General features: G+C 38.0%; 1 protein-coding gene and 1 pseudogene across 5 annotated transcripts in view; both read right to left on the bottom strand.

Moving 5' to 3' along the window:
• The window catches only part of SDK1 (sidekick cell adhesion molecule 1), a 917,480-nt gene that overhangs the window by 840,923 nt on the left and 54,477 nt on the right, over window positions 1-22,080 (bottom strand). The gene's annotated exons all lie outside the window — the stretch shown is intronic.
• On the bottom strand, window positions 14,104-20,757 carry LOC101431064 (heterogeneous nuclear ribonucleoprotein A1-like; annotated as a pseudogene).

Raw genomic sequence — 22,080 nt, 5'->3', positions numbered from 1 at the left:
TTTAATATAAGCATTGAGTGCTATAAGTTTCCTTCTCAGCAATGCCTTTGCTATATCTCATAAGTTTTATGTTGTGTTGTCATTTTCAATTGTTTTGAGGTATGTGATTTCTCTCTTAACCCACTGATTTAAGAGTATATTGTTTAATTTACATATATTTGTGTATTTTCCTTTTCCACCTGTTACTTTCCAACTTAATTCCATTATGATCAGAGAAAGTGCTTTGTATAATTTCAGTGTTTTTAAATTTATTGAGATCTGACTTATGTCCGAACATATGGTCCATCCTGGAAAAAGATTATGAGCACTTGAGAAGAATGTATATCCTGCTGTTTTGGGGTATAATGCTCTATAAATGTCTATTATATCTAATTCATTTATCATATTACTCAAGCTTTCAGTTTATTTATCCTCTGCCCAGATGTTCTAATGCTGACGTCTCCAATCATTATAAAGATGTTTATTTCTCCCTTCATTTTTACCAGTGTATATATCATGTATTTCTGGGCACCTGTTTTAGGTGCATATTTATTATTATTATTTCTCCTTGGTGAACTGCTCATTTTATTAATACATAGTAACCTACTTCAACTCCTAACAGTTTTTCATTTAAAATCTATTTTATCCAATATTAGAATCACTATACTGACTTTTTTACTGTTATTAGCATGGAATATCTTTTTCTGACCTTTCATTTTCACCCTGACTTTGTCATTGCATCTAAGGAGTGTGTCTTGTAGACAAAAAAAAAAAAAAAAAAAAAAAACAGATAAACATGAGCCATCTATCAGTCCATGTCTTTTAACTAGGGAGTTAAATTCAGTAACATTCAGTGTTACTACTATAAAGGTGTTACTTACTTCATCCATCTTATCCCTTGGCTTTCTATTGTCTTACCTTACTATTGTCTTTTAAGCCTTTCAATGTCTCTTATGTTCTTCATTTTTGCACTCTTCTCCAGGGCTCTCTTGCTTGTCTTTTCCTATCAGGCTGTAAAACATCCTTTAAGATCTCTTTTAGATTCAGTCTATTGGTAACATACTTAGTTTTTTGTCTGTCTGTGAAAACTTTAAATTTGCCTTCATTTCTGAAGGATAGTTTTGCTGGATAAAGAATTCTTGGCTGGCAGTTTTTCTCTTTCACTACCTTGAATATATTGTACCACTGCCTTCTCACGTCCATGGTTTTTGAAGCGAGAGCAGCACTGAGCCTTACTAAAACACCCTTTCTAAGTAATACAATGTTTTTCACTTGCTACTCTCAAAATCCTCTATTTTTGGACTTTGATGATCTGAGTAGTAGATGTCTTGGAGTAGGTCTATTAGGATTTATTCTCTTTGGGATGCACTGTCCTTCTTGAGTATTGACATTGATGTCTTTGACAAGGATTGGAAATTTTTCAGTATTTCCTCAAATATTCTTTCTACCCCTTTTCCACTCTCTTCTTTAAAATACATCTTTGTGCATTTCATGTTTATCGTTCAGTTCCAAAACCATATTCAATTTTTTTGTATTCTTTTCTCTATCTTTTCAATTTCAAAAGTCCTATCTACAAATTCACTTGTTTTTCTAACATTTCAAATGTTATATGTCTCTAATGTATTTTTTAATTAGCTTATTGATGTACATGACTCATACATATACATAAACAATAAGTGTATAATAATAGTTGTGAACTTACAAAACATATATACCATCATATAGGACTCTCATAACTCACCCTACCACCAATAACTTGCATTGTTGTTAAATCTTTTTAACTAATGATTAAAGAGCATTGTCAAAATATTACCACTAATCAAAGTATTTTCCCCCCAACCAATCCTATTATCTTTATATCATTTATATATAAATATACATAAACAATTAAGTGTATAGTAAAAGTTGTGAACTTACAAAGCAAACATGCATAACATCATACAGCAGTCCTATACATCAACCCTCCACCAACACCTTGCACTGTCGTGAGACATTTGTACAAATTATGAAAAAATACTGCAAAATCTTACTACTAATCATAGTCCTTATCTTATATTTGGTGTGTTTTCCCCCAACCCACCCTATTATTTTTTAAATATATTCTTTATGACAGAAGTTGTAAACTTATAAAACAATCATGCACGTGTGCATAATTCTCAAACAACACTCCTCCATCAGTACACCACATTGTGGTGGAACATTTGGTACAGATAAAACAATATCATCTGATTGTTACCATGTCCATAGTGTACATCTGGCTCACATTTTCCATACTGCCTCATTATCAACACAGTACATCTTTCACATAGATGCAAGAATATAACTGCTAACCACAGTTCATAGGTCACTCCAGTGTCTTTTCCCCATGCTTTTCCACATTCCCAACACCCTGCAGGAGTGATGCACATTTGCTCTAGCTCACAAAGGACACTCTTGCATCTGTACCATCAACCACAATTCTCATCCACCTCTTGGTTGACTGTGCTATTCAGTTCCTACATTATTCTCTAGCATTTTGACAGCTGGCATTTACATACCTAGACCACCATTTTCAGTCACATCCCAATTTATAAACTAGCTGTTACTGTGTGTTACCATCCACTATTCTATACATTTCACACTTTTACAGTAAAGCGAATGAAAACTTCTACATACATTAAGCATCAGTAGTCCACTCAGTCCTCCTCTTATTTGCTTTAAGAATTCACTACCTACCACCAGGTCTTCAGGATATTTTTCTACAATTTCTTCTAGAAGTTTTATGGTTCTTGCTTTTATATTTAGGTTTTTTATCCATTTTAAGTCAATTTTTGGATAAGGTATGAGATAGAGGTCCTCCTTCCTTCTTTGGGCTATAGATATCCAATTCTTTCAGCACTATTTGTTGAATGGATTGTTCTGCCCAAGCTGTGAGAATCTGACAGGCTCGTCAAAAATCACTTGCCCATACATGTGAGGGTCTATTTCAGAACCATCAATTTGGTTCCACTGGCCTAGTGTGTCTATCTTTATGTCAGTACCATGCTGTTTTTACCACTATAGCTAGATAATATGATTTAAAGTCTGGAGATCAGGGTTTGCTTTTCCTTTTTATGATGTTTCTGGTTATTCAGGACCCCTTACCCTTCCAAATAAATGTAATAATCGTGTTTTCAATTTTTTCTTTAATGTTGGTGGAATTTTTATCAGGATTGCATTAAATCTGTATATCAGTGTTTTTAAGATTTATTAATTTATTTCTCTCCCCTTCCCTTCCACCCCCCATAAATCTGTATATCAATTTGAGTAGAACTGACATCTTAATGATATTTAGTCTTCCAATCCATGAGTATGGAATGTTCTTCCAGTTATTTAGGCCTTTTATTTTTTTTAATGTTGAGTTGCAGTTTTCTGAATACAAGTGCTTTACATCATTGGTGAAGTTTATTCCTCACTATTTGAGTTTTATCTGTCACATTTTATTTTCACCACTCTTTTGACACTTTTAGTTACTTTTATTGATCTAATCTTCATTTCTAGACTCTCTTCCAGGCCCCTCTCTTCTGTCTTTTTTTTTTCAGGCTTTAGCACACCATTTAGTATTTCCTGAAAATCTCGTCTCTTGCTCAGAAATTCTCTCAGTTTCTGTTTATCTGTGAATATTCTGTGAATATTCTAATCTCGCCCTCATTTTTGAAAGACGGTCTTGCTGGATGTAAGATTCTTGGCTGGAAGTTTTTTCTCTTGTAATATCTTAAATATATCAGACCACTGTCTTCTTACCTCCATGGTTTCTGGTGAGAAATCAGCACTTAATCTAATTGGATATCCCTTATATGTCTTGCATTGCTTTTCTCTTGCTGTTTTCAGAATTCTCTGTCTTTGGTATTTGACATACTGACATTGAGTTGGTCTATTTGCATTTTTTTGGATGGTAGTATGTTGTGCTTCTTAGATATGGATATCTACGTCCTTCAACAGGTTTAGGAAATTTTCTACCATTATCTCTTCAAATATTCCTTCTGCCCCTTTTCCCTTCTCTTCTCCTTCTGAGACACCCATGGCATGTATGTTTGCATGCCTTTTGCTGTCATTTAGTTCCCTGAGACCTGATTCAATTTTTTCCACTGCAGTTGATCCCAGGGTTATATCTTAACCAGGCAAGTCTACCAATCAGTAGCCAAAATCGGCAGCCAACTGTCTCTTCTTTCCCTGTTTTTGGGAAATGGAGCTTCCAATTCCAACCACAGACTAGCTCCTGGGGCAGCTCATGCTGCCAGAATAGGATGATCACCAGCCTCCACAGCTTGGCCGATAATTTCCCGGAGAGGCTGGCACAGTCCCTGCAGCTTCCTCCCTGCTGGAGGTGGCACTGGGGCCTAGGCTAGACCTGCAATCTCATCTGGGTGGAGAGAAGCCGGTCCCCACCAGTGCTGTGATTTTCAGCCTGCCCACTTCCCCTTGTGCCAGGTGCGGAGTTAAGATGGTGGCTCCCAGCCTCTTTCTGGCTTGGCCAGGCTAAAATTTTAGCTGTTCTCAGGATTATACTTTAGCCCACTGAATTTACTCATCAGTAGCTGAAATTGGTGCCCAACCGTCTCTTCCTCCCCTGTTATGGGGAAGTAGAGCTATGGAACAGCTCCCAAGGTGGCTTATGCCTCCAGTGGAGGATGGACACCAGCCTCCAGGGCGCGGAGCGCTCTACTTAGAGTTCTCTGCAGAGGGGCAGTTTCCTCCCTCCATTCCTTCAAGGCTGTGGCAGGATGCTCTTCTGGTCTCCTGGAGCTCCCTAACAGGTCCTTTAGGTAGCTCCAGATAGCTCTGGATGTTTACTAACTGCCCTGTAGCAGGAGCTGACTCTAGGAGCTCCTTACTCCACCACCATCTTGCTGGTTCTCCCTCTAATGTATTTTTAATCCCATCCATTGTGTCTTTCATACCCATAACCTCTGTTACTTTTTGAAGCTTTCAAATTCTTTATGCTCACACAGTGTCACCTTAATATCCTTTATCTTTTGTCATAATTTCCTTCTCCTTAAATTGATTAAGGAGGTTTTTTGAACATTTATTAGCTGTCTTAAATCCTGAGTCTCACTTAGATTCTAGGCTTGTTCCTTTGAGTGGGCCATATTTTCCTGTTTCTTAATGTGGGTCATCTTTTGCTGATACATAAGGCATCTGCTTATGTTGATGATTTTGTTCTGTTGTTCAATATCTCTCTCTTGCCTAGTGATTTGATTTCACAGTTCTTCGATTTTTAGGTTTTTTTCTAAAACTTTAAGTAGTTCAAAACTGTGTCTATTTGCTGCATGTTCTTTCTTTTTTTTTTGTCCGCTTCTGTTGTCAGCGGCACAGGAATCTGTGTTTCTTTTGTTACATCATCTTGCTGCTTCAGCTCTCCAAGTGTGAGGCGCCATTCCCGGGCACACTGCACTTCCTTTCACGCTGGGCAGCTCTCCTTATGGGGTGCACTCCTTGCGCACGGGGATCCCCCACACGGGGGCACCCCTGCGTGGAATGGCACTCCTTGCACACATCAGCACTGCGCATGGGACAGCTCCACACCAGTCAAGGAGGCCCGGGGTTTGAACCGCGGGCCTCCCATGTGGTAGGCGGACGCCCTATCCACTGGGCCAAGTCCGCTTCCCCCTTTTTATTGTGTTATCTCTGCAATTAATGTCACAACAAAACATTCTCTTCTCATGAAGACACATGTTGGCAGTATGTTCTATATGATAGATTCTCAGGAGTAGAATTGAAGTTGAAGGGAATAGGCGCATGTGTATGTAGTATATATATGTGTGTTTATAATTTTAATAAATGTTGCTAGATTGCCTTCCCAAAAAGCTATCACTTTTTCTCCATATCCATACCAGCAACAGTTATCATAGCCGTTTTTAAATTTCTATGGTTTCACTTTCATTTTATTTTACATATATCTGCTTCATAATAACTAATGAATTTTAACAACTTTTAATGCTTAGAGAACGTTTGCATTTGTGATATTAATTGCTTAATCATTGCCTATTAATTGCTTTGTCCAATTTTTATCAGTTTTCTTGTCCATTTATAAGAGTTTATTGTAGATGTTATTCCTTTGTCATTTCAATTGCAAAGTTTTCCAAATATATTTTATTTTACAATGAAATAATTTTATGACCAAATGTCTGTCCTTTTAAATTTCAAAGTATACCTGACTCCCATCTTGCACATAAGTCTCTGAGATTGTCCTACATATTTTTTCTTTTTTGTATCTTTATATCTAGAGTTTGTATGTATGTGTATATATATTATTAAAAAGCATCCAATTTTATTTTTCTCCAGGTAGCCAGTTGTAACAGACATATCAACCCATCCCTTTGCCACTGATTTGAACAGGCACCTCTGATGTATAAATTCTCATATATACTGGAAATCTCATTTTCTCTTCAATTATTTTTTTAAGATTTATTTATTTATTTCTCTCCCCTTCCCCCCCACCCCAGTTGTCTGTTCTCTGTGTCTATTTGCGTCGTCTTCTTTGTCCATTTCTGCTGTTGTCAGCGGCATGGGAATCTGTGTTTCTTTTTGTTGTCATATTGTTGTGTCAGCTCTCCGTGTGTGCGGCACCATTCCTGGGCAGGCTGCACTTTCTTTCACGCTGGGCAGCTCTCCTTACGGGGCGCACTCCCTGTGCTTGGGGCTCCCCTACACGGGGGCACCCCTGCGTGGCAGGGCACTCCTTGCGCGCATCAGCTCTGCACATGAGCCAGCTCCACACGGGTCAAGGAGGCCTGGGGTTTGAACCACGGACCTCCCATGTGGTAGATGGACGCCGTAACCACTGGGCCAAGTCTGCCTTCCTTCTCTTCTATTTTGTTGACCTGTTTTACTCCAACACTAATACTTTACTGATTAAAGTACAGAGGCTTTATATATGACAAGACAGATTCTCCATTTTTTTAAATACTGATTTAAGCTATGTTCAGGCATTTATTTTTCCATACATACTTTAAGATCATTTTTACCAAGTCCACAGAAATAAGTGTACTCATGTTTTCTATTCCCTTGAAGGCTGATTTTGGTAACTTATACTCTTAATTTTCAAATTGTTCTTGTTGATTTGTAGGTTTATTGCCAGAGACTTGGGTGCGGTATTTCCTTAAAATTCTTTTACACTCAGCTGTAGATACATCTCTTTTCTGTTTCCAATATCAACTACTTTTGCTCTTTTCCTCACTCAGTTTCATGAAGGTGATAACTATTTTGTTAGACTTTTTAAAGAACAGTATATTCTACTTCTTTTCTACTGTCTCTTATATTTCATTTTACCATTTAAACTTATTTATTCTTTCTTTCAGGTTTCCTTCCATTTATATGTTTATATGTCAAGCTGGTTGCTTAAAACTGCACTAAATATCATTAAGATGTCAATTCTACCCAAATATTAAATGCAATACAAATAAAAATCCCAAGAGCCTCTTTCAGAGAAATGGAAAAGCCAATTATCAAATTTGTAAAGGTAAGGGGCCCCAAATAGCCAAAATGTCTTTAAAAAGAACAAAGTTCTCACTTCTTGACTTTAAAGCATATTACTTAGCTACAGTGGTTAAAAAAAAAAAAAAAAAAGAAAGAATAAAGAAAAAACAACAGGTATCAGCATAAGGATAGACAGCTTGACCAATGGAACCAAATCAAGAACTCAGAAATAGATCTTCACATCAATGGTTAGGTGATTTTTGAAAAGACTGTTAAGCCCACCCAGCTGAGCCAGAATAGTCTATTCAACAAATGGTGGTGGGAAAACTGGATATCCATACCACCCCCCCCCAAAAAGCAGTTTCCTATCTCACACCTTATTCAAAAATTAACTCATATTAACTCAAAAATAAATATAAAATGTACATCCATAAAACTCCTAGAAGAAAATGTAGGAAAACATCTTCAATACCTTGTGGTGTCAACAGTTTCTTAAACTTTACATCCAAAGCATAAGGAATAAAAGAAAATATAAAATGGATCTCCTCTAAATTACACACTTTTGTTCAAAAGATTCTGACAAGTAAAAAGGTAGCTTATTCATTGGGAGAAAATATTTGGAAACCACATATTTGATAAAGGTTTGATATCCACATTATATAAAGAGATCTTACAATTCAGTGATAAAAAGACAAATCCCATTTAAAAATGGGCTACAAACTTGAATAGACATTCTCCAAAAAGGAAATACAAAAGGCAAAAAAGTACATGAAAAATGCTTAACATCACTAGTTATTTAGGGAAATGCATATCAAAACTACAAGATACTATTTCACACCTTACAGAATAGCCATTATTAAAAAAAAAAAAACTACAAGTACTGGAAAGAATGGAGAAGCAGGAACACTCTTTCACTGTTGGTGGGAATGTAGAATGGTGCAGCCTCTGTGGAAGACAGTTTGGCAGTATCTCAAGAAGCTCAACAGAGAACTGCCTTATGATCCAGCAATCCTGTCACTACAAATATATTCAGAAGAACTAAAAGCAAGGACGCAAACTGACATTTGCACACCAACATTCATAGCAGCACTATTCAAAATTGCTAAAATATGGAATCAAACCAAGTGTCCATCAACCACTGAGTGGATAAACAAAATATGGTATATATATATATATACAATGGAATACTATTCAGCTCTAAGAAGAAATGAAATCAGGACGCATATGACAATGTGTATGAACCTAAAGAATCTCATGTTGAGTGAAATAAGTCAGAAACAAAAGGACATATATTGTATGTTCTAACCAATAAAAACTAAATACGACGAATAAACTCACAGAGGTAAACTCTAGAGTTAGGTTACTATGAAATAGAAGGTGGGCTGAGAATGGGAGGTGATGTTTATTTTATGTTGTATTAGTCAGCCAAAAGGATGCCAATGCAGTATACTAGAAATCTGTTGACTTTTATAAAGGGTATTTATTTGGGGTAGAAGCTTACAATTATCAGGCCATAAAGCATTTAAGTTACTTCCCTCACCAAAGTCTGTAGCCATGTGTTGGAGCAAGATGGCTGCTGATGTCTGCAAGAGGTTCAGGCTTCCTCTTCCTCTTAAGGGTCCATGGTCCCATATTCTTCCAATATCAGCTGTAGGCTGGGATAAGCCCATCTCTTTCCCAGGGCTCATTTCTCTCTAGGCTCAGCTACTCTACTCTCTCCACAAGGCCAGCTGAAAACTATCAGGTGAAGTGCTCATCTCTCTTCCTCAGGCCTCTGCCATGTCTATTGCAGCCTTCTCTTTCCTCACATATCCGCTTCTCTAATAACTTCCTGGGGCTCCAGCATTAAAACTCCATGTCTCTTCTGCCATGTCATTTTCTCCACTGACATGGCCCAATCAAACCCTTAATCATTATTTAATCACATAAAAGTGAAACCTCTGAATCCAATACAATCTAATATGCCCAGAGGAACAGGCCAGTTTATTAACATAATCCAATATTTATTTTTGGAATTCATAAAATATACCATTCTGCTACATATGTAGAATAAGGTTAATGATAAAAATGCAGAAATGAACAGAGTTAAGAATAGCCCATAATGACTATAACACTGCTAATTTATAAATGTGACTATGGTTGAAAGAGGTAGCATGTGGAAGTAAATATCAATTAAAATGAAACTAGAGAATAATCTAGGGTATGCATAACTGATTTCAGTGGTGGATGAAGATTGTGGGTAATTGTATAAAAAAGAATGCTCCTTTTACAAAGTGCTAAGAATATGGTAATACATTGGGAAAATTACAACTTATAAATGATAGGTAACACTAATACTGTAATATTTTGCAGCAATAGCAAGAAGATATTTTTTCAATACTAAGAGACAACAGTAGGGGAGTATAAGGAGGTATGGGATTTTCCCTTTTGGAGAAATGAAAACATTCTAAAATTGACTGAGGTGATGGCAGCACTACTCTGTGATGAAAATGAGATCCACTGGGTGTACACATTGAATCAATTGTACAAAACATGGGGTTGTGTAACACAGGGAATCCAGTGGTGGAAGATGGATTGTGATTAACAGGACAAACATGAGAACATTTTCTCATGAACTATAACAAATACATAATACTAACAGAGTGTTAATAATAGGGTACATGGAGGAGGGGGAATACACCAAATGTAAGACATGGGCTATACTTAGGAATATTTTGACAAAACTCTTTCAAAGTTTCTATCAGATTTTTCACAAAAATGGAAGGTGGTGGTAGTGAGGAGATGTACGGGGCCCTATATGATGATATGCATGTCTGTTTTGTAAATTTACAAATTTTACTATACATTTGTTCATGCTCATGAATGAAATACTTCATTTTACAAAGTTGGATATATGTAATGGTATTTTGTTTTACTTTGTGTTCTTAATACTGAAGGCACAGAAGTCTATATTTTTTTCCACAGTTTATTTTCATTGTGCCCCATGGGCTTTGGTAAGCAATATTCTTTTGATTGCTATGTTCAATCTATTAGATCTACCCAATTGTAACTAAATTTTTCATTAACTTATGTGTTTTTCTAATAGTTTTTTGCTCTAAATATCTAGTGACCACATGCTTCAGTGTCCACACATTTTCAGTGTGTCACTTTGAATTTGGTGACTCTCAAAGAGACAGTTCTTAAGCTAATCCTTTTCTGTAGGCATGGTGCCCTTTTTAATTGAAAGGTCAGTGAAGCATGACACAGGTTGTGTTTCCACCCTCTTACTGGAGCTTTATATAAATGGAGACATTGAGAAACAGAGAAAGGAAGCTGTCATTTTTAATCCTGCAATGTGAGAGAAAGGACTCGTTTCACCGAAAACTGAGCTACAAGGAGAGAAGCCCCTGAGAGGCTCAAAGAAGTGAGGCCCAGGGAGAGATGAGCCATATGCCTGATAACCCATAGCTGAACTCGGGAAGAAAGGAGAACATCCAAGACAGAGAGGACGCCCTGAAAGAGACAAGACCTGTGTCCAATCACCTGTGCTGAGCCCTGGGAGATGGCAGATTCTGGAGGGGAAGACAAGGACCTCGGCAGCGATCAGCAGCCCTTGCTTTGCCATGTAGCAAGATCCCAGGATCACCACTAGCTAACTTTGATGAGAAAGCATCTCTGCTAATGCCCTCACATGGATATTTCACAGCCTCAGAACTGTAAGCTTTTACTCTAAATAAAATTCCCATTGTAAAAGCCAACTCATTTCTGGTACTTTGCATTGGCAGCCTTGTGGCAAACTAAGACATCATGTTCTACCTTCTTCATAAATGGTACCTTTTCCCCACACTGGAAGAACATACCTATTTGTCAGTGGCAAGAATCTGGATTTCATGTGAGCCTGGATAAGAATATTTGGGAGGACCTGATTCTCATATTAATAGTCATCTATTTCTTGCAAATAAAGAAATAAACAGTACCTTTTATCAATACATAATATCCTCCTTAATAATGTTTAGTGCTTTAACTCTTAAGTTTTAGTTGATATAAGTATCACCATTGCTGTTTTCTTTTAGTGTTTATTGGTATCTTTTACCCATCTCCCTATTTTCTTCCTCTAACAAATGGTTTAAAGTCTAATTTATCATTAGCTATATTTTGTGTTGTTTTTTTAAGTCAATTTCCAAACTTGTCTTGAAATAGAATTCAGTCAATTCACATTTAAACTTTACTGTAAGATCATTGCAGATTCATAGGCAGTTCTAAGAAATGATACAAAGAAATCCATTTACCCTCGATCAAGCTTCCCACAATGACATCTTGCACAACTGTAGTAGAGTATCATATCCAGGATACTGACATTGACAAAGCTAAGATACAGAATATTTCATCAGCACAAGGATCCTTCATATTGCCATTTTATTGCCACACTCACTTTCCTTCACCTCTTCTTTAATCACTGGAAACTAGTAACTAGTTCTCCATTTCTAGTATTTTGACATTTCAAGAATATTACACAAATGGAATCACACATCATGTAAACTTGTGGAATAGGCTTTTTATACCCAGTATGGAGATTCACCCACATTATTGCATGGTTTGGTGACATGAACTGTACATATCCCAGAAAAACGTGTTCTTAAATCTAATCCATTCCTGTGGGTGCAAACCCACTGTAAGTAGGTTATTTTGATAGGCTACTTCTGTCAAGGTGTGATCTACCTCATTTAGGGTGGGACTTAATCCTATCACTGGAGTACTTTATAAACAGAATGAATACAAAGAGAGAGAGAAAGCAAGAAGCAATAAGTTGAAAGTAACAAAACCCAGAAGAGAAGGGAAAGACCAGCAGACACCACCATGTGACTTGCCACGTGGCAGAGTCCAGGATCACCACCAGACAGTCTTCAGGAATAACGCAGTGCCTGATGATGCCTTGATTTGGACATTTTCATAGCTTCAGAACCATAAACTAATGAATTCCTACTGTTTACACCAAATCATTTTATGGTATCTGCTTTGAGCACCCTAGGAAACTAGCACTCATATAATTTATCCCTTTTTTATTGTTGAGACATATTCATTAAATAGATGGACTACAGTTTAACCATTTGTGCATTGAAGGACATCTGGGTTGTTTCCAGTTTCAGGGTATTCCTAACACAGTGTCTGTGAACATCCATGCTGGTGTTTGCATGATTCTAAGTTTTCATTTCTCTGCGGTACATGTCCAGGACCGGAACTGTTAGGTCATATAGTAGTTGCATGTTTAGTTTTATAAGAAATGGCCAAGCTGTTTTCCTAAGTGGTTTTCCATTTTAACATTCTCATCAGCAATGTTATCTGTGAAGCTGCTTCTATGCATTTTCACATGCATATGATGTCACTACTTTCGCTACTCTCGTAGAAATATGGTGGTATTTAATTTTCATTTGTCTAATGAAATAAAGAACATCTTTTCCCGTGCTTATTTGCATATATGTCCTCATCATTGAAATGTCTGATATCTTTTGACCATTTTCTAACTGGACTGTTTTTTGCTGTAGAGTTTTGAGATTCTTCATGTATTTTGGATACTAGTCTTTTGTCAAATATGTGGGTTAAAAATATTCTCTGAGAGTGGATGTGACTCAAGCTGTTGAGCGCCCACCTTCCACATGGAAGGTTCCAGGTTCGGTTTCCAGTGCCTTCTGAAAAAATAAATGAACAAGCAAGCAAGTAAAACAAACAAAAAAACCAACTCAGTGGGAAACGGACTTTGGCCCAGTGGTTAGGGTATCCGTCTACCATATGGGAGGCCCGCGGTTCAAGCCCCGGGCCTCCTTGACCCGTGTGGAGCTGGCCCATGCGCAGTGCTGATGCGCGCAAGGAGTGCCCTGCCACGCAGGGGGGTCCCCCGCGTAGGGGAGCCCCACGCGCAAGGAGTGCACCCATAAGGAGAGCCGCCCAGCGCGAAGGAGGGAGCAGCCTGCCCAGGAATGGCGCCGCCCACACTTCCCGTGCCACTGACGACAACAGAAGTGGACAAAGAAACAAGACGCAGCAAAAAGACACAGAAAACAGACAACCGGGGGAGGGGAGGGGAATTAAATAAATAAAAAAAAATCTTTAAAAAAAAAAAAAGAGTACCCAGTACAAGACCTGACATACAATAGCTACACTCAAAAAATTTAAAAAAAAAAAAAAAACAACTCAGCAACTGCGCACCAACTTCCCATATACAAGGCCCCCAGGTTTTTTATTAATAAAAAAAAAATTTTTCACCCATTTCTCTCCCCTTCTCCCCCCCCCGCCCCAACCCAGCTGTCTGTTCTCCATGTCTATTTGCTGTGTCTTCTTTGTCCACTTCCATTGTTGTCAGCGGCACGGGAATCTGTGTCTCTTTTTGTTGCATCATCTTGTTGTGTCAGCTCTCCGTGTGTGCGGTGCCATTCCTGGGCAGGCTGCACTTTCTTTTGCGCTGGGCAGCTCTCCCTATGGAGCGCACTCCTTGTGCGTGGGGCTCCCCCTGCGTGGCACAGCACTCCCTGTGCGCATCAGCATTGCGCATGGGCCAGCTCCACATGGGTCAAGGAGGCCTGGGCCGAACTGCAGACCTCCTATGTGGCAGACGGGGTGTCCCCTAACCACTGGGCCAAGTCCGCCACCCCTTTTTTTTTTTTAAAGACACATGTATTCAGTGTCATGATCAGATGATTACATTTAGCAATCAACAGTATGGGTGCAAAAAGAAAATCTACATTAAAACCCGTTGTTGGAATGCTTTCCACTTTCCACAGAACAGAAACTAAACCAGTTATACAATTAGTTACAAATACAGTCCTTGTGTTTTTTGCCCACACAGACAAGTATTGCCTAAAACGTGTCTTCTCTGTAAACAGCTAGGCCCCGCCACCATAGTGTGCTTGACTAGATTCACTAATCTCTTGTAACTATAGATTCCCTGTCACTTCTCTAGCCCTCCTCTGCTGCTAAGCTTTGTTTCCTTGCAGTAATTAAAACCATCTGCCACTGACATAGCTATTGCTGCTGTTGGAACCACTACGGCCACCTTGAATTTGTGGTTTGGCAAAGTATTGGCCTCCACTTCCTTAAGGGCCAGAGCTTCTACCGCCAAAGTTCCCTCCCTTCATGGGTTCAGAATTTGAAGACTGGTTGTTGTAACTGCCAAAATCGTTGTAGCTTCTGCTTCCTCCAAAATTGCTTCCATCATTACCAAAGCCATTATAGCCATCCCCACTGCCACCACCTTAGCTGCCACCACAGCCACAATGACCGCTGAAGTTTCCTCCATGGCCAAAGTTATCATCCCCACAAAAGACACCTCCACGACCACCATGAAGGTCTCCAGAACCACTCCAACCTCTTTAGCTGGATGAAGCACTGGCCATCTCTCACCTGGGCAGGGCTTTCCCTTAATTCAGTTATGGCTATTCACAGTATGGTATTTCTGAATAACAATCTTATCCACAGAGTCATGGTCATCAAAGGTTACAAAAGCAAAGCATCTCTGCTTGCCACTGCCGGGGTCAGTCATATTTCAATCATTTCAATTTTCCCGTACTGCTCAAAATAATCTCTTAGATAATACTCTTCAGTGTCTCTTTAATGTCACCAACAAAGATCTTTTTCACAGTTAAGTGGGTACCTGGTCTTTGAGAGTCTTCTCTTGAGACAGCCCTCTTTGGTTCCAAACTCTTCCATCCATCTTGTGTGGCCATGCACTCATGGCTGTACCACTTCCTCCACAGTGGCATACATGGCAAACCCAAAGCCTCTGGAGTGTTTGGTGTTTGGATCTCTCATCACACAGTGAGTGAGTGATCCCCATTGCTCAAAATGGCTCCTCAGACTCTCACCTGTTGTTTCAAAGCCAAACCCTCTGAAGAAGAGTTTCCACAACTGTTTTCTTTAGGAGACTCTGACTTAGACATGATTGCCGTGGGAAGAAAGACAGTGCTTCCTCAGTGGTGTGCATGGGTAGAAAAGCTCTTTACATTTTAACACAATATTTCATAGAGCAAATTAAAATTTAAATGGGGTCTAATTTTTTTTTCCTTTTTGGCTTATGCTTTTCATGTCAAGACTAAGAATTCTTTGTCTAATGCTGGATCCTGGAAACTTTGTTTTTTCCTACAAGTTTCAAGGCTTTACATTTTCATTTAAATTGTAATCAACTGTGAGTTCACTTTATATAAGGCATAAAGTTTAGCTCAAAGTGCATTATTTTGCCAATTGCTGATCGTCATTTATTGAAAAGACTGTCCTTCCTCCACTGAATTGCTTTTGTACCTTTGTCAAAGTTAGTTAAGCGTATTTGTGTGGGTGTATTTCTTGGTTCTCTATTGCATTCTATTGCTCAGTATCTCTCTCCACTGATACAAATCAGTCTTGATTTCTGCAGCTAAAAAGTAGGTCTTAACATCAGGTAGAGTGATTCTAACCATTTTTTTTTTCTCTTTCAGGATTGTTTTAGCTGTTCTGGGGCCTGTTCCTTTTCATACAAGTCTTTGAATAAGCTTGTATATGTCTAAAAAAAATATGTTAGGGGAAAATTAACATATCTACCATGTTCAAACTACCAATATATGAACTTAGTATATACCTCAACCTTTAGATCCTCTTTATTTCTTCAGCTTTTCATAGTTTTCAGAATAAGGATCCTACACATATTTTAAGGTTATACCTAAGTGTTTCATGTTCATTGGAGCAACCATAAGCAGTATTGTTTTTAAATTTAGTTTCTATACATTCATCAATACACAGCAATGCGACTGGTTTTTGTGTATTGATCTGATATGTAGCAACCATCCTGAATTCACTCATTAATTCAAAGAGATTTTTGTAGATTCCTGAGAATTTTTTATGTAGATGATCATGTAATCTGCAAACAGGAACAATTTTCTTTCTTTTTTTCCCATCTTCTTGCATTATTGCAGAGCTAAAATTTCCATTACTATTTTAAACAGCAGTGGTAAGAGTAGATTTTCCAGCCTTATTCCCAATCTTAAAAGGAAAGCATTCTGCCTTTCACTATTAAGTATAATCTTAGTTGGAAGTTTCTGGTAGATGTTCATTATCAATTTCAGAAATTTCCCTTCTACTCATTTTCTGATGATTTTAGTATGATTTGGTGTTAGATTTTGTCAAGTGCTTTTTCTTTGTCAATTTTGAAGTCGTGATTTTTCTTCTTTCACTTGATATGGTAGATTACACTGACTGATTTTTCAAATAATGAACCAGCCTTGTAGACCTAGATTAAATCTCACTTGGTCATGTCATGAGTTTGTTAGGCTTCCCTCCTCTTCCATATTCTAGAAGAGACTGTATAAAATTGGTATCAGTTCTTCTTTAAATGTTGGTAAAATTCTCCAGTGAAACCATCTGGGCCTGGAGATTTCTTTATCAGGAGGTTTTAAATTAAAACTTCAATTCCCATAATAGCTGTAAGATTATTCAGGTACTTTTATCTTGGTTAAGTTTTGGTAGTGTGTAGTCTTCTGAAGAACTGGTCGATTTCATCTAAGTGGTTGTGGTGGTTAGGCTAATATGTCGACTTGACCAGGTAATGTGCTTAGCTGTTTGTTCAAGGAAGCACTGGACTAACTGTAATGCAAGGACATTTCCTAGACTTTAATCATCAGGGAGTAGATTGCACAAACTATGGCTGATTACATCTTCAATCAATGGGGAAGACTGCCTTCAGCATTTGAGTGATGTCTCATCTCACCAGTTTTTTTGTTTTTTTTTCAAGGATTTATCACACACACACACACACACACACACACACCCCGTTGCCTGTTCTCTGTGTCCATTCGCTGTGTGTTCTTCTGTGACCACTTCTATCCTTATCAGCAGCACTGGGAATCTGTGTTTCTTTTTGTTGCCTCATCTTGTTGTGTCAGCTCTCCATGTGTACGGCACCATTCTTGGGCAGGCTGCACTTTCTTTCGTGCTGGACGGCTCTCCTTACGGGGCACACTCCTTGCGCATAGGGCTCCCCTACACGGGGGACACCTGAGTGGCACGGCACTCACTCCTTGCACACATCAGCACTGCACATGGGCCAGTTCCGCATGGGTCAAGGAGGCCCGGGGTTTGAACCACGGACCTCCCATGTGGTAGGTGGACACCCTATCCATTGGGCCAAGTCCACTTCCCTCTCATTTCACCAATTAAAAGCCTTAAAAGAAATGATTTCAGCACTCAGGACGAGAACTACCATCTCCACTTCGGACAGCTAGCATCTCCTGGAGAACTCATCAAGGACCTTCATCAGAGCTCCTGGCATGCAGTCTGCCCAATAGAATCTGGACTCATGCACCCCATGGCTATGTGAGATAATTTTATAAGATCTCATACTATTTACGGATATCTCCTGTCCACTGTTTCCCTACAGAACTCTGACTTATACAGTGGTCTAATTTGTAAGTGCAAAGCTGCTCATGGTATTACTTTATTCTTTTAATGACTGCAAGATCTGTAATGATCTAATTTTATTCCTGAAAATCATGATGTATCTTTATCTGTCAGTCTTACTACAGATTTATCAATTTTATTGATCTTTTCAAAGAGCCATCTTTGGTTTCTTGTTTTCCTATTTCCATTTTCATTAGTTCCTTATTTCCTTACTTCTGCTTGCTTTCAGTTATTCCGCTCTTTTATAGTTTCTTGAAGTGGGACTTTAAATTATGGACCAAGACCTTATTCTTTTCAAATGTAATCATTTAATGTTATAAATTTTCCTGAGTACTGCTTTAGCTACATTCCACATATTCTGATATACTGATTTTCAGTCTTACATATTTCTTAAATTTTCCTTTAATATTTTGACCTATGGATTATAAATTTTGTATAGTTTCCTAGTGTTTGGATCTTTTCTAGTTGTCTTTCCGCTATTGATATTTAGTTTGATTCCATTATTGTCACAAAACTACTAAGTGTGATTTCAATTTTTACATTTTTTAAGGTTTGTTTTATATCCGAAGATAATGTCTATATTGATAAATGAAAAAATAGTGAATTCTGTTGTTTTGGGTGTAATGTTCTTTCTAGATGTCAACTGGACTCTGTTGGTTGATTATAGTTTTCAGTTCTATACTTTTTACTGCTTTCTTGTCTAGTAGTTCTATCAATTGCTGAAAATAGAATGTTAAACTCCAACTAATTGAATTTACTGGTTTTTCTTTCCCTATCAGTTTTCCTTTATGTACTTTGAGGTAGTTATTTGGTATGTAAACTATCAGGATTGTTATATGTTCTCAATGGATTGATCCTTTTATTGTTATATCATTTCTCTTTAGTAAATGTCTTCATTCTGAAATTTGCCTTTTCTGGCATTAAAATGGCCATTCCTGGTTTTGGTTTTGGTTTTAATGTTTGTATACTATGTCTTTTTCCATCCTTTACTTTAAACCTACCTGTGTCATTACAGTTCAAAGTTTCTTATAGACAGCATATTTTTGAATTTTGTAATCTACTCTGTCAATCTCTGTCCTTTAATTGGTGCATTTAGACTATTTACATTTAAAGTAACTATTGATACTATAGGCCTTAAATTTGCCATTCGTTTCCTCCATTTCTCCTTTCTCGCCTTCCTATGGATTAAACTTTTTTTTTTTTTAGAATTCTACTTGATTTATTCATAGTGTTTGAGAATATTGATTTGAATAGTTTTCTTACTAATTGGTGGTCTAAAGATCATAACATTCCATGTGTATGTTGGCATCAAAATTTTATCACTTCAATGGAAGGGTACAAAATTTACTTATATTTAGGTCCCCTCACCTTCCCCACTTTTAAAGGATTGTCTTAATTATTTCTTCTACATATATTGAGTACCACACATTATGTTCTCTGTGTTTCAACCAAATAATGATTTAAGAAACTCATGAGAAATAGGATATTCTATTTTACCCCTCTTTTTACCATTCCAGTGTTGTTTTTTCTTTTCTGAAGTTTGAAACCTTCTGTTATTTCCTTTCTATCTGGAGAACTTCCTTTATGCAATCATTAAGGATAAGTTTTTAGCAACAGATTATTTTCCTTCATCCAAGCAAGTTTTTTACTGGCTACAGGATTAGTGGCTGAGAGTTCTTTCTTTCAGTATTTGAAAAATATTGTGCCACTCATGGTTCCAGATGAGAAAGGTCCTCTCATTCAGATTAGTTTCCCCTGTAAGAAATACATCATTTATTATGATGTATCAATATGAATTTCTTTGGGTTTTGGATTCACTAAGCTTTTTGAATCTATACATGTATGTCTTTTGCCAAATGGGAGTTTTCACATTGTTTCCTAGACTATTTTTTTGGTTCCACACTCTCCTTTCCTTCTCGGACTCCAATGACATGTTTGTTCTTTTTGTTTCACTGACCTGAGACTTAATTTTTTCCCCATCTACCTTCTGTTGTTCATATTGGTAAATTCTATTAACTGTTCTTCAAATTCATTGATTCTATCCTCTGTCATCTCCACTGTACTATGATTGAGTCATTCAATATTTTTTAAATTTCAATTTAATTTCACTTCTATAACATCTTTTGGGTTCTTTTTTATAAATTCTTTTACTTTGCTAAGATTTCCTACTTTTCCATCTCTTTAAATAGAATCTGTAATTACTCATTAAAACACCTTTAAGATGGCTATTTTAAAATCCTTGTCAGATAATTCCAACATCTGAACCATCTCAGCGTTGGCATATGTAGTAGTTTGGTATTACTGATGAATTCCAAAAAGAAATATTGGATTATGTTTGTAAACTGATCTTTTCCTCTGTGCATATTTGATTACATTGGATTCATAGGTTTAATTAATTATGTAAAGCTCTTGTGTTATATAAACCACCAAAGGTAGGGACTCACAGATAAAAGGCACAGTAAAGGACAGAGTTAAGGGCTTTTGATATTGGAGTTTTGATGTTGGAGTTTGATCCTGAAGCCTTAAGCTGGAGCCCTGGGAAGAGAGAAACCCTAAGCCTGGAAAGAAACAAGCCCTGGGAAGAGAGAAACCCAGGAAGCCTGAACCCTCGCAGCTGTTGGCAGCCATCTTGCTCCAACACATGAAAATAGACTTTGGTGAGGGAAGTAACTTATGCCTTATGACCTGATATCTGTAAGCTCCTACCCCAAATAAATACCCTTTATAAAACACCAATCAATTTCTGGTATTTTGTATCAGCACCCCTTTGGCTGACTAATACAGCATGTGTTGATTGTCCTTTCTCAGTCATGCACTGGTTCTGACAGAGATTTTTAATTGTATCCTGTACATTTGGGATATTATACTATGAGACCCTGGATCCCATTTTATCTTCTTTTAACACACAGGTCTCTTGCTGAGAGTAGCACAAGGGCTGGGGACTATGCATGCTTGGCTACCCACTCCCAGTGTCCCCCATTGCCCCAACAAAAGTGAAGCACTGACACAAACAGTCTTGCTGCAGACAGGTGGCGCAGCTAACACTTTCTTGGAAGAAGTATGATTGCAACTAACACCATTTCTGGGGTCTCCAAGTGGCAGTGAAGATCAACTCCTCCTTGGACCAAGCTACCACTGGGGAGGGAAAAACTGAAAGGACAATTCACACTATTTTATTGACAAATAGTGGGAGTAGAATCTCAGCACCCCATTGGGCCTCACTGATACCAGGGGAGGGGAGCAGGGTCTCCATCTCATTCTGTCTCTTTGATACTGGTGGACCTTGCTGACACTACCCTGGCAGAGGAGTCAGAGCACCATCAGCTCCTGACAGGCAGAATAGGGAAAATTAGCTCAGCGCTAGGCCCTGCAGACTTTACCTAGTGGGAGAAATAAAGTGCCATCTGCTCCTGCCAGGCCAGGAATGGAAGATTAGCTCCCTGCTTAAGCATGCTGTCTGCTTTCTGAATGGGTGGGTTACGTGTAAGATCAATTCGCTGCTCAGCCCTGCTGAAATCAAGGTGGGGAAAAGGTGTTTGTCTGGAGTAAGGATGATATTGTCAAAAAGATTTTTGGTTGTTCAACCATCCTTCACTCAGGCCTTTAGCTAGAGGGAGTAAGTTCTTCTTGAAATTTTTTTTTCCCCCTTATGCCTGTGGGTTGTTCCAGGTTAGAGGTTTCTGCAACAAATATGTCTAGGTTATACAAGGGGCCATAAAGAAACTGAGGGACTCACCATAGTCCCCAGGTCTCTAAACTGCCCACCTTCTTCTTTCTACCTTTCAAAGTCTTCTATGTTTATTTGCTGTGTTATGTCCAGTGTGTTTGAGGGAAGACTTTAAAGAATGGGACTCATCTTGGCAGGACATGATGTCTCCAATCTAATCCCATTTATTCCTTCCAACTTTTCCATTTTGCACTTTGTTCTACTTTCCCTTTTCTAATTCCTACTCACTTAATGAGGTTACTATTTGTTCCATTTTTCCTCTTGTTAATTTGATAGTTCCGTTCTTTAATGTTTACTTTTCTTTTCCCTGTAGTAGTAATTAGTCACATATTTTGCTTCTATTTCTTACAAACTGCCCCCTCCACAAACCCACCTTATTCTTCAATCTTCCAATAAGACAAATGCCCTTAAAATAGCACTACTCCCCTACCTTCCATTCAGCAACTATTTTAGCACCTACTATGTGTCAGGCAAAAAAAAAAGAGCAGAGAGCAAAACAAAGTTCCTGCCCTCACTGAGCTTATATTCTAGTAGGAAACAGA

Source organism: Dasypus novemcinctus, chromosome 23 (assembly GCF_030445035.2).
Source record: "Dasypus novemcinctus isolate mDasNov1 chromosome 23, mDasNov1.1.hap2, whole genome shotgun sequence".
Lineage (NCBI taxonomy): Eukaryota > Metazoa > Chordata > Mammalia > Cingulata > Dasypodidae > Dasypus > Dasypus novemcinctus.
Note: the sequence above shows the minus strand (reverse complement) of the source record. Positions and strands in the feature narration are given on the sequence as shown.